The sequence below is a fragment of the Bos indicus genome, chromosome 1 (assembly GCF_029378745.1).
Source record: "Bos indicus isolate NIAB-ARS_2022 breed Sahiwal x Tharparkar chromosome 1, NIAB-ARS_B.indTharparkar_mat_pri_1.0, whole genome shotgun sequence".
Taxonomy (NCBI): Eukaryota; Metazoa; Chordata; class Mammalia; order Artiodactyla; family Bovidae; genus Bos; species Bos indicus.
Window position 1 is genome coordinate 120,846,853 of NC_091760.1, and position 26,959 is coordinate 120,873,811.

Consider the following 26,959-nt stretch of genomic DNA (forward strand, 5'->3'; position numbering starts at 1 on the left):
ATAAGGTTTCACCCTACTACAGTAGGACCATATCTTAATTAAATACATTGGCAATGACCCTTTTTACAAGCAAGGTCATAAAAATTTGAGGTACTGGGGTTGTTCATTTCAGTTCAGTTGCTCAGTCGTGTCCAACTCTTGGTGACCCCATGAACTGCAGCATGCCAGGCCTCCCTGTCCATCACCAGCTCCCAGAGTTTACCCAAACTCATGTCCATTGAGTCAGTGATGCCATCTAACCATCTCATCCTCTGTCGTCCCCTTCTCCTCCTGTCTTCAATCTTTCCCAACATCAGGGTCTTTTCAAATGAGTCAGCCACATCAGGTGGCCAAAATACTGGAGTTTCAGCTTTAACATCAGTCTTTCCAATGAAAACCCAGGACTGATTCCCCTTAGGATAGACTAGTTGAATTTCCTTGCAGTTCAAGGGACTCTAAAGAGTCTTCTCCAACACCACAGTTAAAAAGCATCAATTCTTCAGCACTCAGCCCTCTTTATAGTCCAACTCTCACATCCATACATGACCACTGGAAAAACCATAGCCTTGACTAGATGGACCTTTGTTGACAAAGTAATGTCTCTGCTTTTTAATATGCTGTCCAGGTTGGTCATAACTTTCATTCCAAGGAGTAAGCATCTTTTAATTTCATGGCTGCAGTCACCATCTGCAGTGATTTTGGAGCCCAGAAAAATTTTCAGCCACTGTTTCCACTGTTTCCCCATCTATTTGCTGTGAAGTGATGGGACCGGATGCCATGGTCTTCATTTTCTGAATGTTGTGCTTTAAGCCAACTTTTTCACTCTCCTCTTGCACTTTCATCAAAAGGCTCTTTTATTCTTCTTCACTTTCTGCCATAAGGGTGGTGTCATCTGCATATCTGAGGTTATTCATATTTCTCCCAGCAATCTTGATTCCAGCTTGTGCTTCATCCAACCCAGCATTTCTCATGATGTACTCTGCATATAAGTTAAATAAGCAGGGTGACAATATACAGCCTTGATGTACTCCTTTTCCTATTTGGAACCAGTCTGTTGTTCCATGTCCAATTCTAACTGTTGCTTCCTGACCTGTATACAGGTTTCTCAAGAGGCAGGTCAGGTGTTCTGGCATTCCCATCTTCCACAGTTTGTTGTGATCCATGCAGTCAAAAGCTTTGGTATAGTCAACAAAGCAGAAATAGATGCTTTTCTGGAACTCTCTTGCTTTTTCAATGGTCCAGAGAATGTTGGCAATTTGATCTCTTGTTCCTCTGGCCTTTTCTAAAACCAGCTTGAACATCTGGAAGTTCATGGTTCACGTATTGCTGAAGCCTGGCTTGGAGAATTTTGAGCATTACTTTACTAGCATGTGAGATGAGCACAATTGTGTGGTAGTTTGGGCATTCTTTGGCATTGCCTTTCTTTGGGGTTGGAATGAAAACTGACTTTCCAGTCCTGTGGCCATTGATGAGTTTTCCAAATTTGCTGGCATATTGAGTGCAGCACTTTGAAAGCATCATCTTTTAGGATTTGAGATAGCTCAACTGAAATTCCATCACCTCCACTAGCTTTGTTCGTAGTGGTACTTCCTAAGGCCCACTTGACTTCACATTCTAGAATGTCTGGCTCTAGGGGAGTGATCACACCATCATGATTTTCTAGGTTGTGAAGATCTTTTTTGTATAGTTCTTCTGTGTATTCTGGCCACCTCTTCTTAATATCTTCTGTTTTTGTTAGGTCCATACCATTTCTGTCCTTTATTGAGCCCATCTTTGCATGAAATGTGCCCTTGCCATCTCTAATTTTCTTGAAGAGATCTCTAGTCTTTCCTATTCTATTGTTTTCCTCTATTTCTTTGCATTGATCACTGAGGAAGGCTTTCTTATCTCTCCTTGCTATTCTCTGGAACTCTGCGTTCAAATGGGTATATCTTTTCTTTTCTCCTTTGCTTTTCTCTTCTCTTCTTTTCACAGCTATTTGTAAGGCCTCCTCAGACAGCCATTTGGCTTTTTGCATTTCTTTTTCTTGGGGATCGGCTTGATCCCTGTCTCCTGTACAATGTCACAGACCTCCATCCATAGTACATCAGGCACTCTGTCTATCAAATCTAGTCCCTTAAATTTATTTCTCACTCCCACTGTATAATCATAAGGGATTTCATTTAGGTCATACCTAAATGGTCTAGTGGTTTTTCCCACTTTCTTCAATTTAAATCTGAGTACTGGGGTTGGGCATAAATAGATTTGGGGAGGACATGATTCAGTATGTAACACATTTATAAAATTTAGCAGTTATTTTATTTCACTAAAATAAACTGAAAATTTAGTATTCAGTCTATAACACATTTATAAACATTTATACAACTTAAAGTTTTATAACACATTTATAAAACTTTCACTTATAAAGCTTTCAAAATGAAAATAATGATAAATAGGCACTAGAAAGGTGGTCTATTGTAACATTACATTCATAACACATATTATGCAAAATCTCAATTATGTGTTTATTGCTTTGCTAAAAGGAAGTCAATACAAATAAATTTAATGAATATATATATATAAGAATTTATTAACTATGTGTGGCTTTATTATATTACTCATATAAACATTGCTAAGCCATCATCAGAACACCCAGATATGTACAATAAATTCAATTATTCTTTGGAATTTTGATTTTTCAGTCACATGAAAACAATTGCTTTACAAGTATTTTTCTAAATTTTGCTTTTATGAAAGTACTGTTAAAGAGAAAAAGTATTCAATGAGTCTTGCTAAAGATGACAGTTCAGTTCCATTCAGTTCACTCGCTCAATCCTATCCGACTCTTTGCGACCCCATGAATCGCAGCACGCCAGGCCTCCCTGTCCATCACCAACTCCCGGAGTTCACTCAGACTCACGTCCATTGAGTCGGTGATACCATCCAGCCATCTCATCCTCTGTCGTCCCCTTCTCCTCCTGCCCCTAATCCCTCCCAGCATCAGAGTCTTTTCCAATGAGTCAACTCTTCACATGAGGTGGCCAAAGGAAGACTTTAATCAGGACTATCAAAAAGGTATAGAGGCCACTGCAAGGGGATTTTACAGTGAGGGAGAGACTGGTCTCAATTCCAAAGAGGCAGGTGGAAACATAGCCAAGGAACAGGGTGAGGTGGGGCAATGGATGGAAAGTTACTAAGGGGGAAACATCAAGCATAAGGGAGATTCTGGCTAAACTGACTAACAGGATCCACACTAAAGACAGGCCTCAGTGATCTTAATACTCCAATTGAACTTAAGAAAAAATTTATACTAAAATTAATCAAAATAAATAACTGTGTATTACCTGAAAGCAACTTAAAATTTAAAAATGAGAAGGATTTGCTCTACCAGGTGTTAGAAATTTGTTATAAAAAATGTAATCAATTAAACTGTTTCTGAGAGAATAGGGGAAAAGAAATCAATGGAATACATTAAAGATTCCAGAAACAGACAAGTAAGGATTTACTGGATATACTATATAGTAAAACTAGCATTTTTCTATCAGTGAGGGGGAAAGGATGGATTAAAAATGAATAACATTGGAACAATTTGATCTTGACTCAAAAGTATTATATTCTTATACCAAAAATCTCAAATGAATTAATGATGTAATTGGAAGAAAATAGTAATAAAATATAAAGAATATTTAGAAAGCTATTTTTATAATTTTAAAGTGGCAAACAGCTTTCCAAGGAAAAGTTTAATAGATTGGATTACATAAAAATTATAATACACAATAAGACAATTGAAATTATGTTAATGAGCATGACCATGTATGAAAGAATATATAAATGTTCAAAAAACACTTTAAATGTTGTTTAGGTTGATTTTTTAGCTATGAAATTGTTTAGGACTTATAGACGAACATTTTCAGTGACAATATGAGAGCAAATTATACACTGATTTTTTAAACATCAATTTGATCATATAATTTGAGGTTAATAATTTAGATAGTTATATAGGAAAATAATTAGATGAGTGTGTGAAAGTATATGTACTAGGGTGCTTATTGCGATTTTGTTCATATTTTATTTACTTGTAAGAACTTAATGTCTGATACTAGGGCATTGACAACCATTTTAAATGGTTGACATTAAAAAAGTGTACATGTCACATTAATAAGAGGAAAAGAGCAGGTTATGCAAAGCACTTAAGGCAGGTAACTTCTAAGACTATTTTTTTCATGGATGCATAGCCAAATTATCAGTAGTAGTCCTCTCTAGATAGAGGGGAAAATATGTATATTTATTTTCTTCCTCATGATTTTCTGAAAAAGTTTGTAGTGAGCATGAATTTTTCTTAGAAAAGATGACATGGCTATTTTCATTAAAATAATTTAATGAAATAAATAATAAATGAACTAATCCTTTTATGTATTGAATTACATACACTATTTATTTTGCTAGTGTCCATGAACATTTTCCAAGCCACTTTGAGTGGCTTGATCATTTTTTGCACTTGTAATTCTCCCAAAAATTGACTTTGCACTCTTTTTTGATAATTTTATTTCAAATCATATGCATCACTTGGGAGTTGTTAAAATATTTAAATAAATGACTGAAATTTGAAAACAGCACATGCAGTTGCCATAGTTGCTATATTTTTAATTTCCCCACTTTATCCTTAATGAACATCATGCCTTTTCTGCTTTTTGTGATTCAGCATACCAGTGATCTCCTTTGAACCAGGAATATGGGAAATTCCCTTCCCACACAGAGCTAAGTAAAGTATGTGTGCATTGGCCTCTCGTTGTATCATAATTAGCTTGCTAAACTTACACAGGATATTAATCTACCCTTTTATAGTTCATTAAGTACATTATTAGGTTTGTTCATATTTTACATTCACAGCACTCCTGAAAACAGTTATTTCTCATATAGTTATTAAATCCAAACAACCAAACGAAACACTCAAAAATAAAGTTGTCTCTAGTTCAAACTCCAGAGAGAATTTAATATAATAGGTGAAGCCATGGGAGGTCCAGTTTCCAATCAGAACTGTTTCCTCAAGTTCTAAGTCAATTTCATAAAACCTGGGATAGTCAGAAAGTAACTAATTTTACCCTTTAATTTTGCCACGCTATATCTGAATTTTCAAAATGGTATTACCAAAACTAGGTTTTAATTTAGTTGACGTTGCAAGTATACCTTAGAATTTACCAAGTGAACTAGATTTCTTGTTACCATCTAAAGCAAATTCACTTATTGATAATGTTTCCTTTTTCCTGTCAATATGGTATGTTTCTCTGCATTCATGCATTCATATTAAACATTCATAAAGAACATGAATGGGGTATGTAGTATACCCTTTTGTTGATTTTTCTTAGTCACTGAGTTGTATTCAACAATTTTGCAATTCCATGGGCTATACTTGGTCAGGCTCCTCTGTCCATGGGATTTCCCAGTAAAGCACACTGGAGTGGGTTGCCATTTTCTTCTCAGGGGATCTTCCCGACCCAGGTATAGAATCCATGTCTCCGCATTGGCAGGCACATTCTTTACCACTGAGCCACCAGGGAAGCCCCACTATTCCCTTCAATAACATGTAAAATAGAAAACGCAGGTGCTGCTGTTGCCATTCAAAGCAAGAACAAACACACACGGAAGTCCTCCTCTTTTTCTTAATACATCTCTCTAAGTTCTCTGAATCCTTCTTTCAAACTGTATGTAGGACTTCTGTTTCCTCATCATTGCTCCATGCACCACCTGGATATTTTCAAAAGCCTCCACGTTGGTCTTCCTTTCTTCTGTCCTTCCTGCACACTGCACCATAATCGTCTTTGTCAATTCATTTTTGTGCATGTCACTTGGGCTATAAAACCATCCATGGCTCTCTTCTTCTGCCTGACAAGAGTCCAGCTCTTGAGCTCACACACTACAGTCTTCATAAAGGAGCTTCTTCTTATCTTCAGCCTCTTCATCCACCATCCAGCTCCACACCTCTGTGGATCTGCACAGACTGTTACCTCTACCTGGGATGCCCTCCTGTCACACCACTGTCAATCTACCTAATGACATCTTGTCTATTGTTTAAACTTTTCAAACACCTAGGGATACAAACATCATTTGAGATATTTATTCAAAGTGCCCCCAAACTTGAGATCCTGAGAACCTAAGAATTTGTGATAAAACTAATGGACACTGCACCAATAATTTTCACGCTGCCCATTAGAATGACTCCTCTTGGAGAAGGCTGGGGAAACAAGATATCTGGACAATGGTGCAATTTAAGTACTTATCAGGTAATTTTCCTCCTAATATTCAGAAAGAACTGAGAACAGCTGCACTAAACTTTGAGAAATATGTTTTAAAAACTGTGTTCAGGCAACAACCCTTTTGTGAAGAATTCCTTGATCCTTGAGACAGAATAAATCACTCTCCCACAAGACTGATCCCCTTCTAGAATAAAATCCTTAAAACAGCTATACCTTGTTTGCTTTTGCAATCTCAAACACCTATCTAATTTCATGAGAAAATGTTCTCTCTATCTGCCTTTCTGTGTCTCTGTGTCTGTCTCTCTGCCTTTCTCTGTTTCTGTTTCTGTCTTCTCTCTCTCTTGCCTTCTCTTGTTCATGAAACTTTTGCAAAAACCCTTTGGAGTTAAAGTTATATTAGCATTCTTTGCCAGATCAGCTAACCAGTCAGAAACCATCCTATCAAAAAATCAATTAATCAATAACAACCGTTTTGTTCAGCACTTAATTCTGGTAGATAAGGACATACAAATGAGTAGAGAAAATGTAATTATCTTTAGAGAGTATGACTATCCTTTTTAACTAAAAAATAATCTTCACAATATTTATCCCATTCCCCTTGGGTTGGGACGATACCATGGAGGAGAAAATGGCAACCCACTCCAGTGTGCTTTACTGGGAAATCCCATGGACAGAGGAGCCTGGCAGACTACAGTCCATGGAGTTGCAGAGTCAGACACAACTGAGCGACAGAGGGCACACACACACCAGCTCCTAAAGGCAGCATTAGTTATAGTTACATCTTTCAGCTCTACTCTTTTCTCGAATGTCTGAGTGTGAGATTGAACACATTCTATTTGGTAAAGGTCTCTGACATTTCTTTGCTCTGAAGACTCTTTTAAACATCCATAGTGTTCTTCCTTTTTTTCTTCGATATTGACTGATGATAGCCTAAAATTTTGGATCAAAAGGCTATTCTCTTAATGACCTTCAGAGTTAAATTTCCCACACCAAGAAGAAAAAATACCATCATCCCAGCATTTTCTGGATACCACCCTTTCTCCCATAACTTCCACTTAAAGGACTGGCCCTACTGTCAGCCCACTTGAGTTTATGTGGGAGAACAGCATACACAAAAATACTTTATAAGTTTATTAAGATGAACACAACAAGTAGAGCAAAAGCAAGAAAGAGAAAGCAACACAGGAAAGGAGTGGGCAGAAGCAACAACAAAGAATAATGGAAAACAAACAAACAAACAAAGACTAATGACAACCTAGAGGAGTGGGATGGGGTGGGAGGTGGGAGGGAGGTTCAACAGGGAGGGGACATACCTAAGGTTGATTCATATCGATGTATAGGAGAAACCAGCACAACATTGTAGAGAAATTATCCTTCAATTAAATATAAATAAATAAAATGTTTTCAGGTGGTTAAGTCCATGAGGAACAGGAACAGGGGGAGAGTCTGGAATGAAGTGGAGAAAACAGGTCCAATACAGGGAAAATTTTGCTTGGGAGAAAGGTAACCTCAGCCTAGATAATATTTTGGGAAACATAAATTGTGAAAAGAATACTGGAATAGCCATACAGTCACACAAGCATTTCTCACATAGATACAGTCATAGGCATGGAAAGATCAAGAGAAGTGTTTGCCAATGCTACTAATTGTTTTCATTAAGCGATTATGTGCTTGCCTGAACTTTGGGCACGTGCTGTTATTTGTATGAAATGTTTACCACACACACTTGGTCCAGGTCCTCAAATATTTCATCAAAATGTTTTTATGCTCTGGAAAGCTCAAGTGTGGATGGTAATTTTCCTTTGTCAAATGTAAAAACAAATTTTACTTTAGATTCAGATACCTGTATTCTTATATTATTATTTACATGGTGTTTATTTGTATCTATTTACATATATTAATTTTATATTTTATCTTATCATTCTTATATTATATTATTAATATATTATAGTATATTATATTATTCTTAATTCTTCAGTACCCATATGTAAGATGTTTCCTAGGTTTGGAGAAAATATCCAGCTAGTTGCTATCTAAAAATTAAGACTATGTTTATGAGGAGGTCGCTTTAACATAGTCAGGCCAACATGTGATCTGTAAAGGACTGTTTCCAAGTAAATTGGTAGTTCTGGCAGTCTAAAAGTTATGTAAACGGAAACCTCTGGATTCTTTTTGTTGTTGTTGTTGCATGGTATGACTTGTGGAATCTTAGTTCCCCCATCAGGGATTGAACCCGGGCTCTTGGCAGTGAAAGCACAGAATCCTAACCACTGGATGGTCAAAGATTCTGCTTTTGGATTTCTTTTGGCTTGATTCAGACTTTATGGCCTAACCATTCACTAGAAACAAAGAGATATAATTTTTGTTAAAATGGTCCTGAACTGATAAATTAAGTTTCATACTGAAACAGAATTTGATGCCATATCAAAGAAACTGAAGATACTTACCAAGTTAGATAATTCAGTACAAGGTAGCCAACTCTGACTTCTTTATTGTATCACTTCAATGCTGGACAGCCACTAGCTGACTGATTTTTTTTTAAATAACAGAAATTTACTTTCTCACAGTCCTGCAGACCGCAAGTCCAAGATCAAGGTGGTAGCAGGTTCAGTTTCCTCTGAGATCTCTCTCTTTGGCTTGCAGATGGCCATCTTTTTTGCTGTGTCCTCCCATGGTCCTCTCTCTGTGTTTGCTGTGTGTCCTAATTCTTATTCTAGCTCTCAGACTCCAAATTGAAATCACAATAATAGTAGAACTAGTATAAAGGAAACTTAAATATTGAGAGTTTTGGCCTAATGAAGAGTTTATAGAATAGATATTTGTCATTTGTAGTTGTCTCTAAGCTACAATGAACCTCATTTTCATATTTTTGTTGTCCTGGAATTGTAAACCTTTCCAAGTTAGAATTTGAAAATTTTATGTAGTCATTCTTTGTGTAAGGTGCAGTTTCTACTAACTAGATGCATTTGTATGAGATTTAACTCAGAAGCATGTAGTAAGGAGCCAGGTCTGGAGTGACAGAAATGGAGAGCTTGTATCTGAGACTGACAGCAGATATGGCAGTTTTCCTGTCCAGTGTAGTTCTAGACTTGGTAGTAGAAAAAGCCTGAAGTCAGTAAAATTACTGTGGCTCTGATGTGAGCAGTTCTTCAGTGTGATGCTTGGAATTATTACTGTAAGTTCAACCTAGAATCTATTCCCTCAGTCTTTTCAAAAGTTTTGTTACATTTCTAATATTTCTTAATAATCCACTACTAGTTGAACCAACTAGAGTAAATTCTGTTATCTCCAACCAAGTTTCTATGTTGGAATAGAGAACTGTAATTTAACAGTAGTACATCTAGTGGCTATTGTTTCATTTTCCAGAAAACAAAAATATTGTAGGCTCCTCCTTCCCTGTGTTAACATTTTACGATGGACTACAATACTACTTGTTTGCTAGTTCTTAACCAGGGCTTCATTATATGTTAGAAATAAGTGTTAAAATAATTGGACAAGTCATTCCCCTCATGTAGCATATACATCTTGGAGTAATTTAAGTAATGAATTGTTTAAAGTAAGCTGATTTGTTGCAAGTAAGAAAATTGGGAGGGGGAGGAGCCAAGATGGCGGAGGAGTAGGACGGGGAGAACACTTTCTCCTCCACAAATTCATCAAAAGAGCATTTAAACGTCGAGTAAATTCCACAAAACAACTTCTGAATGCCGGCAGAGGACATCAGGCACCCAGAAAAGCAACCCAACTCTTCGAAAGGAGGTAGGAAAAAATATTAAAAACAAAAAAAAAGAGACAAAAGAGGGAGGGACGGAGTTCCGTCCCGGGAAGGGAATCTTAAAAAGAGAGAAGTTTCCAAACATCAGGAAACCTTCTCACTGCCGAATCTGTGCCGAGCATTGGAAGCACAGAGGGCAACATAACAGGGAGAAAATATAAATCAACAATTTAAAACTCGCAGATTGCGAGCCCTACGGTAACTCCCCCAGCAGAGAAGCAGCGCAGACGCCTGCATCCGCCATTAGCGAATCGGGGCTGGGCAGGGAGGCGCGGCGTGGGCTGCATCGCTGAGAGTAAGAATCTGGCCTGAATACCCTGAGCGCTATCTGAGCGAAATAATTTGGGCTAGCAAACCAGACTGTGGGATACCTACCACGCGAAAAGCCAGCCCTAACCTAAGACCACCAGGCCCGCGCACGGAACAAAGGACTGAACAGAGATAGCCGGCTGCAGATCTTCCCCCTCCAGTGACAGGCAGCCAGAGCCGGAAGGGGGCAATCGCAGCCCCAGAGAGACATTATCTATAAAATTGTAAGCAGGCTTCTTTGCTAACTAAAACTTCTTGGGGGTCTGGACGGTCAACATCTGCCTGAGAAGGTGCGCCGGTTTTACATCCAGATAACCGAGTGGCGGGGAGGCGATAAGTCGCAGCATTGGCGCTCGCCTGGGAAGAGCAAATTGGCGCTCGGACCTGGGAAGAGTACAAAACACAGGCCCAAATGAGTCTGCGCCTCTGAGGACTACCCGAGTGCCTGAACCTGAGCGGCTTGGACCTGGGAGGTGCATGCAGCCCAGGGCCAGCCTCGGATTGTTCCCGGCGGAACAACCTAGAGTCCGAGCAGTGTGGACAGGGAGGCTACACGCGCCGTGAGCGGGGGCAGACCCAGGGTGGCTGAGGCACTGCGAGCCCACGCCAGTGTTATTTGTTTGCACCCTCCCTCCCTCCCTCCCCACAGCGCGACTGAACAAGTAAGCCTAAAAAAAAAAAAAAAAAAAAAAAGTGTCCTCCACCGTGCCCTTTGAGTCAGGGCGGAAACCAGATACTGAAGAGACTAGCAAACAGAAGAAGATATAACAGAGGGAAACGCCTTGGAAGCTACAGGCAATAGATCAAAACCCTGTGGTTACTACGGACTACATAGGAAGGGGCCTATAGATCTTGAGAAATATAAATCTGACCAAGGAACTAGCCAAAAATGAACTGAACCCACAACACCCACAAAAAAAGAAACAAAAAAGTCCTAGATATATTTTTATTATTTTTACGATCATTCTTTCTTTTTTTTTTTTTAATTAAAAAAAAAAATTTTAAGTCCTCTATTGTTCCTTTAATTTTCACTTTTATAACCTATTACTTCGCAAAAAAAAAAAAAAAAAAAGACCCTATTTTTTTCTTCTTCAGCAAACTTCATATATATATATTTTATAATTTTTTGACCTTGTTGTTTTTTGTTGTTGTTGTTGGTTTTTGTTTTTTTCTTCTTTTCTTTAACATTGTATTTTTGAAATTCCAAACTCTACTCTAGATTTTTAATTTTCGTTTTTTGGTATATGTTATCAATTTTGTACCTATAGTTTTTTTTTTATATAATTTCTGTGATTTTTTTTTTTTTCTTCTTCTTCTCTGTTTCTTTCTCTTCTTCTTTTATATAACATTGTATATCTGAAATTCCAAACTTTACTCTAGATTTTCAATTTATGCTTTTTGGTATTTGATATCAATTTTGTACCTGTATTTTCTTTATAATTTTTGTGACATTGTTCGTATTTGTTTGTTTGTTTTCTCTCTTTATTTTTCTTCTTTTTTTTTTTTTTTTTAACATTGTATTTTTGAAATTCCAAACTCTACTCTAGATTTTTAATTTTTGCTTTCTGGTATTAGTTATCAATTTTGTACCTGTACTTTCTTTATAATTTTCGCGACCTTGTTTGTTTTTGTTTGTTCATTTTTTCTCTCTTTCTTTTCCTTCTTCTTTTCTTTAACATCGTATTTTTGAAATTCCAAACTCTACTCTAGATTTTTAATTTTCGCTCTCTGGTATTAGTTATCAATTTTGTACCTGTACTTTCTTTATAATTTTCACGACCTTGTTTGTTTTTGTTTGTTCGTTCTTTCTCTCTTTCTTTTCCTTCTTCTTTTCTTTAACATCGTATTTTTGAAATTCCAAACTCTACTCTAGATTTTTAATTTTCACTTTTATGTATTTGTTACCAATTTTGTACCTTTAAGGACCCAATCTTCAGGACCCATTTTTCACTAGGGAGTGAGATTACTGGCTTGACTGCTCTCTCTCCCTTTGGACCCTCCTTTTTCTCCACCAGGTCGCCTGTGTCTCCTCCCTAACCCCTCTCTACGCTACCCAACTCTGTGAATTTCTGTGTGTTCCAGACGGTGGAGAACACTTAGGGAACTGATTACTGGCTGGATCTGTCTCGCTCCTTTTCATTCCCCCCTTTTATCCTTCTGGCCACCTCTGTTACCTTCCTCCTTCTTCTCTTCTCTGTATAACCCCGTGAACATCTCTGAGTGGTCCAGTTGTGGAGTGCACATAAGGAAGTGACTACTGGCTAGCCCACTCTCTCCACTATTGATTCACCTCATCTCATTTGGGTCACCTCTAACTCCCTCCTCCCTCTTCTCTTCTCCATGTAACCCTGTGAACCTCTCTGAGTGACCCTCACTGTAGAGAAACTTATCATCTTTAATGTAGATGTTTTATCAATGGTGCTGTATAGAAGGAGAAGTTTTGAAACTACTGTAAAAATAAGACCGATAATCGGAAGCAGGAGACTTAAGTCCAAACCCTGACTCCAGGGAACTCCTGACTCCAAGGAACATTCATTGACAGGAGCTCATCAAATGCCTCCATACCGACACTGAAACCAAGCACCACACAAGGGCCAATAAGTTCCAGGGCAAGACATACCAAGCAAATTCTCCAGCAACAAAGGAACACAGTCCTGAGCTTCAAGATACAGGCTGCCCAAAGTCACCCCAAAACTATAGACATCTCATAACTCATTACTGGACATTTCATTGCACTCCAGAGAGAAGAAATACAGCTCCACCCACCAGAACACCGACACAAGCTTCCCTAACCAGGAAACCTTGACAAGCCACCTGTACAAACCCACACACAGTGAGGAAACGCCATAATAAAGAGAACTCCACAAACTGCCAGAATACAGAAAGGACACCCCAAACTCAGCAATTTAAACAAGATGAAGAGACAGAGGAATACTCAGCAGATAAAGGAACAGGATAAATGCCCACCAAACCAAACAAAAGAGGAAGAGATAGGGAATCTACCTGATAAAGAATTCCGAATAATGATAGTGAAATTGATCCAAAATCTTGAAACTAAAATGGAATCTCAGATAAATAGCCTGGAGACAAGGATTGAGAAGATGCAAGAAAGGTTTAACAAGGACCTAGAAGAAATAAAAAAGAGTCAATATATAATGAATAATGCAATAAGTGAAATTAAAAACACTCTGGAGGCAACAAATAGTAGAATAACAGAGGCAGAAGACAGGATTAGTGAATTAGAAGATAGAATGGTAGAAATAAATGAATCAGAGAGGATAAAAGAAAAACGAATTAAAAGAAATGAGGACAATCTCAGAGACCTCCAGGACAATATTAAACGCTACAACATTCGAATCATAGGGGTTCCAGAAGAAGAAGACAAAAAGAAAGACCATGAGAAAATACTTGAGGAGATAATAGTGGAAAACTTCCCTAAAATGGGGAAGGAAATAATCACCCAAGTCCAAGAAACCCAGAGAGTACCAAACAGGATAAACCCAAGGCGAAACACCCCAAGACACATATTAATCAAATTAACAAAGATCAAACACAAAGAACAAATATTAAAAGCAGCAAGGGAAAAACAACAAATAACACACAAGGGAATTCCCATAAGGATAACAGCTGATCTTTCAATAGAAACTCTTCAAGCCAGGAGGGAATGGCAAGACATACTTAAAATGATGAAAGAAAATAACCTACAGCCCAGATTATTGTACCCAGCAAGGATCTCATTCAAGTATGAAGGAGAAATCAAAAGCTTTTCAGACAAGCAAAAGCTGAGAGAATTCTGCACCACCAAACCAGCTCTCCAACAAATACTAAAGGATATTCTCTAGACAGGAAACACAAAAACGGTGTATAAACTCGAACCCCAAACAATCAAGTAAATGGCAACGGGAACATACTTATCAGTAATTACCTTAAATGTAAATGGGTTGAATGCCCCAACCAAAAGACAAAGACTGGCTGAATGGATACAAAAACAAGACCCCTACATATGTTGTCTACAAGAGACCCACCTCAAAACAGGGGACACATACAGACTGAAAGTGAAGGGCTGGAAAAAGATTTTCCATGCAAATAGGGACCAAAAGAAAGCAGGAGTAGCAATACTCATATCAGATAAAATAGACTTTAAAACAAAGGCGGTGAAAAGAGACAAAGAAGGTCACTACATAATGATCAAAGGATCAATCCAAGAAGAAGATATAACAATTATAAACATATATGCACCCAACATGGGAGCACCACAGTACGTAAGACAAATGCTAACAAGTATGAAAGGAGAAATTAACAATAACACAATAATAGTGGGAGACTTTAATACCCCACTTACACCTATGGATAGATCAACTAAACAGAAAATTAACAAGGAAACACAAACTTTAAATGATACAATAGACCAGTTAGACCTAATTGATATCTATAGGTCATTTCATCCCAAAACAATGAATTTCACCTTTTTCTCAAGCGCACATGGAACCTTCTCCAGGATAGATCACATCCTGGGCCATAAAGCTAGCCTTGGTAAATTCAAAAAAATAGAAATCATTCCAAGCATTTTTTCTGACCACAATGCAGTAAGATTAGATCTCAATTACAGGAGAAAAACTATTAAAAATTCCAACATATGGAGGCTGAACAACACGCTGCTGAATAACCAACAAATCACAGAAGAAATCAAAAAAGAAATCAAAATTTGCATAGAAACGAATGAAAATGAAAACACAACAACCCAAAACCTGTGGGACACGGTAAAAGCAGTCCTAAGGGGAAAGTTCATAGCAATACAGGCACACCTCAAGAAACAAGAAAAAAGTCAAATAAATAACCTAACTCTACACCTAAAGCAACTAGAAAAGGAAGAAATGAAGAACCCCAGGGTTAGTAGAAGGAAAGAAATCTTAAAAATTAGAGCAGAAATAAATGCAAAAGAAACAAAAGAGACCATAGCAAAAATCAACAAAACCAAAAGCTGGTTCTTTGAACGGATAAATAAAATTGACAAACCATTAGCCAGACTCATCAAGAAACAAAGGGAGAAAAATCAAATCAACAAAATTAGAAACGAAAATGGAGAGATCACAACAGACAACACAGAAATACAAAGGATCATAAGAGACTACTATCAACAATTATATGCCAATAAAATGGACAACGTGGAAGAAATGGACAAATTCTTAGAAAAGTACAACTTTCCAAAACTCGACCAGGAAGAAATAGAAAATCTTAACAGACCCATCACAAGCATGGAAATTGAAACTGTAATCAAAAATCTTCCAGCAAACAAAAGCCCCGGTCCAGACGGCTTCACAGCTGAATTCTACCAAAAATTTAGAGAAGAGCTAACACCTATCCTGCTCAAACTCTTCCAGAAAATTGCAGAGGAAGGTAAACTTCCAAACTCATTCTATGAGGCCACCATCACCCTAATACCAAAACCTGACAAAGATCCCACAAAAAAAGAAAACTACAGGCCAATATCACTGATGAACATAGATGCAAAAATCCTTAACAAAATTCTAGCAATCAGAATCCAACAACACATTAAAAAGATCATACACCATGATCAAGTGGGCTTTATCCCAGGGATGCAAGGATTCTTCAATATCCGCAAATCAATCAATGTAATACACCACATTAACAAATTGAAAAATAAAAACCATATGATTATCTCAATAGATGCAGAGAAAGCCTTTGACAAAATTCAACATCCATTTATGATAAAAACTCTCCAGAAAGCAGGAATAGAAGGAACATACCTCAACATAATAAAAGCTATATATGACAAACCCACTGCAAACATTATCCTCAATGGTGAAAAATTGAAAGCATTTCCTCTAAAGTCAGGAACAAGACAAGGGTGCCCACTTTCACCATTACTATTCAACATAGTTTTGGAAGTTTTGGCCACAGCAATCAGAGCAGAAAAAGAAATAAAAGGAATCCAAATTGGAAAAGAAGAAGTAAAACTCTCACTATTTGCAGATGACATGATCCTCTACATAGAAAACCCTAAAGAGTCCACCAGAAAATTACTAGAAATAATCAATGACTACAGTAAAGTTGCAGGATATAAAATCAACACACAGAAATCCCTTGCATTCCTATACACTAATAATGAGAAAACAGAAAGAGAAATTAAGGAAACAATTCCATTCACCATTGCAACGGAAAGAATAAAATACTTAGGAATATATCTACCTAAAGAAACTAAAGACCTATATATAGAAAACTATAAAACACTGGTGAAAGAAATCAAAGAGGACACTAATAGATGGAGAAATATACCATGTTCATGGATTGGAAGAATCAATATAGTGAAAATGAGTATACTACCCAAAGCAATTTATAGATTCAACGCAATCCCTATCAAGCTACCAACAGTATTCTTCACAGAGCTAGAACAAATAATTTCACAATTTGTATGGAAATACAAAAAACCTCGAATAGCCAAAGCGATCTTGAGAAAGAAGAATGGAACTGGAGGAATCAACTTACCTGACTTCAGGCTCTACTACAAAGCCACAGTTATCAAGACAGTATGGTACTGGCACAAAGACAGAAATATTGATCAATGGAATAAAATAGAAAGCCCAGAGATAAATCCACGCACATATGGACACCTTATCTTCGACAAAGGAGGCAAGAATATACAATGGATTAAAGACGATCTCTTTAACAAGTGGTGCTGGGAAATCTGGTCAACCACTTGTAAAAGAATGAAACTGGACCACTTTCTAACACCATACACAAAAATAAACTCAAAATGGATTAAAGATCTAAACGTAAGACCAGAAACTATAAAACTCCTAGAGGAGAACATAGGCAAAACACTCTCCGACATACATCACAGCAGGATCCTCTATGACCCACCTCCCAGAATATTGGAAATAAAAGCAAAAATAAACAAATGGGACCTAATTAACCTTAAAAGCTTCTGCACATCAAAGGAAACTATTAGCAAGGTGAAAAGACAGTCTTCAGAATGGGAGAAAATAATAGCAAATGAAGCAACCGACAAACAACTAATCTCAAAAATATACAAGCAACTCCTACAGCTCAACTCCAGAAAAATAAACGACCCAATCAAAAAATGGGCCAAAGAACTAAATAGACATTTCTCCAAAAAAGACAGATGGCTAACAAACACATGAAAAGATGCTCAACATCACTCATTATCAGAGAAATGCAAATCAAAACCACTATGAGGTACCATTTCACACCAGTCAGAATGGCTGCGATCCAAAAGTCTACAAATAATAAATGCTGGAGAGGGTGTGGAGAAAAGGGAACCCTCTTACACTGTTGGTGGGAATGCAAACTAGTACAGCCACTATGGAGAACAGTGTGGAGATTCCTTAAAAAACTGGAAATAGAACTGCCTTATGATCCAGCAATCCCACTGCTGGGCATACACACTGAGGAAACCAGAAGGGAAAGAGACACGTGTACCCCAATGTTCATCGCAGCACTGTTTGTAATAGCCAAGACGTGGAAGCAACCTAGATGTCCATCAGCAGATGAATGGATAAGAAAGCTGTGGTACATATACACAATGGAGTATTACTCAGCCATTAAAAAGAATACATTTGAATCAGTTCTAATGAGGTGGATGAAACTGGAGCCTATTATACAGAGTGAAGTAAGCCAGAAGGAAAAACATAAATACAGTATACTAACGCATATATATGGAATTTAGAAAGATGGTAACAATAACCCGGTGTACGAGACAGCAAAAGAGACACTGATGTATAGAACAGTCTTATGGACTCTGTGGGAGAGGGAGAGGGTGGGAAGATGTGGGAGAATGGCAGTGAAACATGTAAAATATCATGTAGGAAACGAGTTGCCAGTCCAGGTTCGATGCATGATGCTGGATGCTTGGGGCTGGTGCACTGGGACGGCCCAGAGGGATGGTATGGGGAGGGAGGAGGGAGGAGGGTTCGGGATGGGGAACACATGTATACCTGTGGCGGATTCATTTTGATATTTGGCAAAACTAATACAATTATGTAAAGTTTAAAAATAAAATAAAATTGGAAGAATAAAAAAAAAAAAAAAAAAAGAATGCACGAAACAAGAAACATTAAAAGAAAATATTTGAAAATGAAAAAAAAAAAAAAAAAGAAAATTGGAAGAAAATGTTGTCATTTGTTGCAATTGCCCCTTAAAAGAAAGCAACTTTTATCACTTAATTTTCCATATTCTTACTCTGTAAAACATTCTCCACAGTTTTCTTCCCTTACTAAACCTGTGAACACAACCTCTAATGATTCAATGAAGGATTCATAGAGAACTTGAAGAAAGATCTGTCAAGTGATGAGAAAAATGAAAAAGATGGACTAGGATACTAATTTCTATTTTAAAGAACCTGAAAACACTTGGAGAACTGCAAGAATAGAGATTTCAGTCTTCACTCAGATGAAAAGTTTGGTGGGCATGTGTGTTTCTTTAAAAAGCAAAAAAATAACATTCATAGAATCCTAAAAGTTCATAGAACTAAGAAATCTACATAACAATTCAAACCACCATTTACAGCTAATTGATTCTCCTATACTGTGCAGAGGGGATTAAAATATGTATTTATGTATTTCCTCGTGCTTGTGTGTCTTTGCCATTCCTCAAATACACATGGACAAATGCCACTCACAACTGAGCCTTAACTCTTCCCACTTTTCTATATCCAGTAAGCATGCCCCCACATGCATATGTGTATGTGTGTATATATAACTTTGAAAAATGCATCTCATAGTTTTCTTTCTATGGCATATATCACATTATACAATTAGTGGTTTCCAGAGTCATTAAACTTTGTTTCCAGAACAATACACATAAATCTGTCTATTTATACACAGAAACAAATTTAGTTGCAGTGGGTATAATGAAATGATATAAGCCTTAATGGTCTTTTACTTAGAATTAACCTGTATCTGAAGATGATTTACGGGGAATACAGAGAATAGAATGCTATGTAGATGTTAATTGTATAGTACAATTGTGAAAGGACATATATAGGAAACTACTCTTTCCGCTCCAAAATATAACACTCCATTCTTATCTCCTCCTCCATAATACAAAATTATCTTGGGAGAACAGGAAAAGAACTCACAGAAATGCAGCAAAAATACATAAACAATTGAGATACAGCACCAAGACATAAAAAGTCCTTTAGTAAGTCAGACTGATAGTCTTGCTTTTTCCTTAGTCTGCATTTCAATGGTCTTTCTATTTTTGTTAAACATAAGTGAAAGGGAAGAAGTTTTTATTAGAGGTTTGTTGACTAGCTGCTGACTCTCTTATGCTGTAAATGGTGCATTGAGATCTTTAGCTGTCAGGGACTGAAGGAATGGGAAGTATTCTTAAATTCGCCCTGATTATTCTTCAAAAGTCTCACAAATACATATTTTGAATGAAATATGTTTGCTTTCTCTATCAACTAAATTATTCTCTTTTCCCAGAAATAATATAGAATTTCAGAGTCAGTACATATATTTCCTTTGTAGAACAAGATGGTCAATGAAGCAGTCACTGTGAAAGCCTCATGAGAACAATTAAATCTCAGCAATTAAGTTGATGACTAAATTTGATGGTAGAAAAATGTTAATAACATACTTTCTGTAGCCCTTTCTGGAATGGTTCACTTTGTTTTTCCTCCAGTTACTGTAATCAAAATGAATAGGCACAAATGATTTAAAGTATCTTACAAGCATGTAGAACTAAGACTTTGGCAGATATAGCTAGAAGGAGCAGGAAAACATATTTTCAGAAGCTCAGAGATTCAAGCTCTTTTAAAAAAAAATGTATTTTCATGAAGATTTTTTAAAAATAATAAGTCTGAAAAAACATTAAGCTCCATGACTTCTTGCTCATTTGTTTTGGTTAGATTTTTAGACTATTTTATCTGGGGGAGAGAAACAGTTTATTATTTGTGCTCAGTGACCTTGAACAGGGCTTCCCAGGTGGCTCAGCAGTAAAGAATCTGCCTGTGATGCAGAAGACCCAGGTTTAATCCCTGGGTTGGGAAGATCCCGTGGAGGAGGGCATGGAAACCCATTCCAGTATTCTTGCCTGGAGAACCCCATGGACAGAGGAGCTGGCAAGCTACAGTCTATAGGGTTGCAATGAGTTTGTCATGACTGAAGCAACTTATCTTGCACAAATGACCTTGAACTCTTAAAATAAAGGTTGAAGTGACTAGGAGAAGCAGGATGCAACATTGATTAATGAGTCTAAGTATAAACATGGGCTTTTGTGGTCAAATGAACCTCAATACTGTTTTTGATATGATAGAAGTTACCCACATAAGAGTTCATGCAAAAGAGTTGTTTTCCTGGGTGTGCATTAAAGCAAGTAATGATCATCATTCACTTGTTTATATAACAAAATAAATAAATATATTTATTTATTTATGAAAATATATCACAATTCATTTGTTTGTTTAACAAAACATTGAATACCTACAAAATGCCAGGGATTTGCCAGACCTTGGTACCTCAGAGCAAATGCTCTACCTTCAAGAAATACATCTTCTTAAGGATTTATGTCAGTCTTGTGACCCAAGGCTTTCCAGACGATTTGACTCATCAGCTGTCATTTTAAAAATGTACCTGGATTACCCTGGATAGAAGATAGAGAAGGGCCCTCAGGGCTTAGGGAATGAAAACATGGAAATAAGAAATCCTCTAGATGATTTGCTGGTTGGTCTAAATATATTTAAATAGAGATGAAGTTCTATTGTTAAAATATATTAGATATTGTACATTTGAATTTACTTTGAGAAATACAGGAGCAAGCTTTCAATAGATGCTGTGATAATTCGAAACCACTGTGTGGTTGAGTTTCTTTTCTAAGGAGCAAGGTATGATCTTCAGGATATTTGGTTCTATTAAGAAGTTCTGGACATTTTCTGTAATCTCCCCAAACAAATTATTCTTTGTAATAGACTTTCTCTCCCTGATCTACAATTTCCCTTGAAAGAGTAGTAGCCTGTAGACTTTCCACAAAAGCAAGATTTCTCAACCTCAGCATTACTGACAGTTTAGTCTGGATGATTCCTTATTGGAGCGGGCAGTCATCCTGTGCATTTTAGGATGTTTAGAAGCTTCCCTGGCCTTTACCTACGATGTGTCAGTGGAAACCTCCCTTGCCCCAACGTTGTGACAAACAAAATATGTCCAGACATTGTCAAATATCCTCTGGGTGACATAATCACCATTGGTTGAAAATCACTTCACCAACATAAGCTATTGTAACTTAGTTTTATTGCAGTAGTTTAGTATCTCAAATGCTTTACTGCTAGTAATAATAATGAATAATAATATTCTTTTTGTTTTTTTTTAAATTTTATTTTATTTTTAAACTTTACAATATTGTATTAGTTTTGCCAATTTGAGCAGGGGGATCCAGCCAACTTGTAATAAAAGCCAAAAGTATACCAGACAGACTCTTTTATGAAATAAGGTCCTATATTGATGTGGGTATCATCACTGTACTGGTGACATTGTCATTTTGTTCCTGGTCACACAAGGCAGGCCCAGCTCTTCTATGACATATGAGAAAGTTGGAAAGAGCAAATCTCCTTTTCATCTAAAGTAAGACTATACTCTAACCTGTGGTTCTCAGGACCTTTGGAACTTTCTGAGGGTATTTCAACAATACTGACCTTTTGATTACTCTGTAACGTTCTGATGTAATTTAAACAATTCTGATACCTCACACCCAAAGGTTCTGATTTAATTGGATTTAACTGGTCTGAGGTGAGGCCTAAGTATTAGGTTTTTAATGCTCTCATGAGATTCTTAGGCCAGCACTGCCAGGATGGAAAATACTTTAACTTGGGCTGTGAATCATCTATTTTTTAAGCTTAATTTTGTTTAGGGATGTTGGGAAACAGTTAAATCCTACTTGTTATATATGTGTGTGTGTATATATATGTATGTGTGTGTGCATATATATATATCATAAATCTATATAATAAATCTTTATAAAGATCATACACTTTGTGTCTGCTTTGGGCCTAGGAATTTAGCCTTTGGAACTAGAAATAAAACAAGGCATTTAGCTTTTAGAACAAGGTGTTTAGCTTTTAACCCACTGATTCTCAAACTCTGCACATTAGAAGAGCCTGATTCTTGTTTTCTAAAGTCCAGACCATACCCCAGACCAATTAAATCACAGTCTCTAGGGTGCTGCACTGCAGCAGTTATCTGTGAAGTTCTCCAAGTGATTTCAAAGAGTAGACACATTTGGGAACCACTGCTTGAACCAGATCTGGAAAGGGATCTAATTATTCAGGCCTGGTAATTCAGAGCATTGTTCTCATCTTATCTGCACAGTAGAGTCACCTGGGGAACTTTTGAAACTCCTGAAGTCCACACTGCACCCAAGTCTATTAAGTCAGAATTGCATGGGGTAGGAGCCAGTCACCAGTAGCGATGCTAATATGCAGCCAAGTAGGGTTCTCAGACTTCATCACACATAAGAATCATCTGCAAGGCTCAATAAAACACAGACTGGTGGGCTCCATACCCCACATTTCTAATTCAAATAGGTCTATGTTGAGGCTCAAGGATTAACATTTCTAAGTTCTCAGTTGATAATAATGTTGCTGTGGGTCCAGGGACCACACTTCGAAATCTAAAACACTGATTTTGAAAATCAGCTTGAGACACGAAAATTCAAAAAAACACATGTTGAATTGTTTTAGTAGATGTGATATTATTATTCAAATATCTGCATGAGGACACTGACTATGGCTATTTTAATATTTTCTCCTATTTCCTATATTAACTCTCTTCCCATGAGTTTTTTCCCCCTTTTATATGTCTTGGTGCTCCTTTTTATTTCTCTCATATATATATGTAGATGAGAGGAGGGTCAACAAGTATGAAATCTAAATTTCTTTCATTAACCCAAATGACAGTACTTGTATACCTGGCATAAATGCAATCTCTGAAGACAGAACCCTGATTATAGAGGTTGTGGCTCCACAGAGGGGGACATAACCATCTGGGCAGAGCAGACTTTCTCTTAAGGTATGCAGACTGTTCGTCCACCAAGCACTAAGTGACTTATCCCTCATAACAGCTCTAAGCCATGCAGAATCCTTGCCCCCTTTCTCTGGCACCAGGACTCACTTTAGTATGCTCAGGAGTCTGTCTTTCTATGTTAGAATTGCATATACAGTTTTAGCCAGATAATGAATGCTCAGAAAATTCTGAAGGAAGTCACATAGCCTATATTTTCCTATTTATGTGAGAATCTGCATGATGATATCCCCTACCCCTACCCCAAAGAAAGAAAGAAAAAAAAAACTAAACAATTCATTCAGAAACAAATCAGTGAATCAGGGGAAAAGATCAAGTAAATGGTAGAGGAGTAAACTTCATATTAAAGATAACAACTGTGGAGTGGGAGAGAGAAGAGGAGAGGAGAGGAGATGAGAGGAAGAAGAAAGTGGATGAGGAGAGGGAGGAGGAGAAGGGAGGTGATGATGTTTGTTTTCTCTCTTTGTTGACTTCTCAATGTACTTCATACTTAAGTATCTGACTTAGGATGTGATCATGTTGCTCTAAATTAAACAAGTTGGTGATTCCAGAATTGATTGATACCATTGTCACTATATTAATGTTTATTTCATTGCACTGATTAATCTTCCTTCTCAACTAGCCTATTGCAACTTGGAATATACATCAGTTCATTATGGTGCTAAGTGGTAACAAGGGAGTTTTTGATCCACAAAAATACACACTCAAGGGCAGCTAAAGTCACAAATGAAAGAAGCCATGATCAAGGTTGGTTTCCACATGCTCTGTTTCTTCATGTATCATTATGGTATTAATGTGATCTGATATATTGAAGCTGGAGAAGATGTGGTTGAAATCAACTTATACTACAATGCACTACTGAGAGGCAGAGACTATTTCAGTCATCCTTAGAGCTATGACCATAGCAGTATATTTTTTCCTCTCTGAACAAAATACTATATCTGCTCTATTTTTACCACTCAAAGTATTAAAAAAAAAAAAAAAAAAAACAAGCAAAAAGATCCCACACACTAATGGAAAGAGGATTCTACAGAGCATGTGCATGAGAGGATGGAACTCTTGGAGGCCATCTTGGAATTCTGTCTACCACCTAATCTCAATTTTTGCAGAGATGTGTGTATATATATATATATATCTCCTATTGATTCTGTTTTTCTGGAGAACTGTAACATAAAGCCCTGACTAGTACATAGATGAATCTTAAGCACATTATGTTAAGCAAAATAGCCAATTGTAAAAAGACAAATATTGTATGATTTCACTTATATAAGATATTTAGAGTATTCAAATTTATATAAACATAAAGTGACATGATGGTGGTTATAGAGGCTGTGGGGAGGAAGAAATGGGGAACTGTTTAATGGGTATAGAGTTTCAGTTTCACAAGAGGAAAAAGTTCTGGAGATTGATTACACAACAGTGTGAATATACTTGGCACCACTGAGCTGTATACTTAAAAATGGTTGAGATAAATGTTATTCAATTTTTACCACAATTAAAACAAAATGAAACAAAAGCAAAAAAACAGAAACAAGCTGTTGATACTTTCCTGGTTCAACTGATTTCAAACAGTTAAAATTCAGAAATACTTGCTATGGCTTTAAAGAGAAGCGATATGAAGTCAGAATGGACACCCAAATTGAACTTGAATCAACAATTATCTAGCTGGTGTTAAAAATAGTAACAAACAAAAAGCCAAATGAATGGGATATTCTCCTACAGACAGGAACATAAGAGCAAGGACCAATACTTTATTCTATCATCACTGGCCAGTGCCTTACAGGATTTTGAGTCTGTTGGAAGCCAACACAGGATATGTGAGAAAACTGAAGTGAGTTCAGAAAGAAACATCATTAAACCTAAAAATGTGTTCTATAGAAATGCTAAATGAAGGTAGAGGTTAAAGGTTTGGCATCTGGTCCCATCACTTCATGGCAAATAGATGGGGAAACAGTGGAAACAGTGTCAGACTTTGTTTTTTGGGGCTCCAAAATCACTGCAGATGGTGACTGCAGCCATGAAATTAAAAGACGCTTACTCCTTGGAAGGAAAGTTATGACCAACCTAGACAGCATACTCAAAAGCAGAGACATTACTTTGCCAACAAAGGTCCATCTAGTCAAGGTTTTTCCAGTGGTCACGCATGGATGTGAGAGTTGGACTGTGAAGAAGGCTGAGCGCCGAAGAACTGATGCTTTTGAACTGTGGTGTTGGAGAAGACTCTTAAGAGTACCTTGGACTACAAGGAGATCCAACCAGTCCATTCTGAAGGAGATCAGCCCTGGGATTTCTTTGGAAGGAATGATGCTAAAGCTGAAACTCCAGTACTTTGGCCACCTCATGTGAAGAGTTGACTCATTGGAAAATACTCTGATGCTGGGAGGGATTGGGGGCAGGAGGAGAAGGGGACGACAGAGGATGAGATGGCTGGATGGCATCAGCGACTCAATGGATGTGAGTTTGAGTAAACTCGGGAGTTGGTGATGGACAGGGAGGCCTGGCGTGCTGCAGTTCATGGGGTTGCAAAGAGTCGGACACGACTGAGCGACTGAACTAACTATAAAAGTTAATAGAATCCAGATTTTTTTGCAGTATAGACTAGAAATCTAAGGGAAAGTTACTAAGTTATTACAAGAAGGGCATTTTATGACAATTTCCTATTTCCCTAGAACATAGACCTGAAGATGTGGACTTCAATTCAGTAAGAGACTTTTCTAGGCATAAGAGCAACTAAACCTTGTCAAAGAGAATGGCAGACCATCTGTACTGGCTGTGTAACAAATAGGTGTGTACCTCAAACTTAGTATTTTAAAACAACATACACTTACAATTTATTATTTTTCCGTTTCTGTGGGTCTGGAGTCTGAGCACAGTCCAGCTGGGTGCTGTCATCAGGGTCAAGGCGTTGGCGGGACGTACAGTCTCATGTCATCTTGGCATCCTCTTCCAAGCTCACTGGATATTAGCAGAATTTAGTTCCTCTGGAGCCATGAGGGCTGAGGCCCATTCTTTGCCACCCCATTCTCTCTACACATGGCAGTTTGCTCCTTCAAGGCCAATAGGAGGCAGTCTATTGCTGTTTCTTGCCTCTTAAGTCTCACTGATTAATCCAGACCCATGTAGGATAATCCCTCTTTTGACTGATTCAAAATAAACGAATAAGGATCCTAATCACATTTGTAAAATCGCTTTTGCCACATGATGTAACAGAATCAGGAGAATAACAGCTCATGATATTCACAGGCCCCACCCACAATGATAGGAAGAAGATTCTCAACAGTGTGTACGTGAAAGAGCAGGACTCTTGAAGACCATCTTGTAATTCTGGCTGCCATATTGTCTCAATTTTTGCTTATCAGACCCCAAACTACATCACTTTTATTTAATTGCTGAGTATCACCCTAAATATGGGCTAGATGAAAATTCCATTTATTTCTATCAAAAATACTTGCAAATAGTTTCCTCAAGAGGAAACCTGTATGTGGACCAGCCCAGCATGAAGGTGGAATAGTTAACTCATATGTAGGGTGGTTGAAAGAATGCCACATGACCTCACATCTGCTTAAAAATGTATTCCTAGGTTTGCAGCGAAACCTGATATCAGCTTCAAC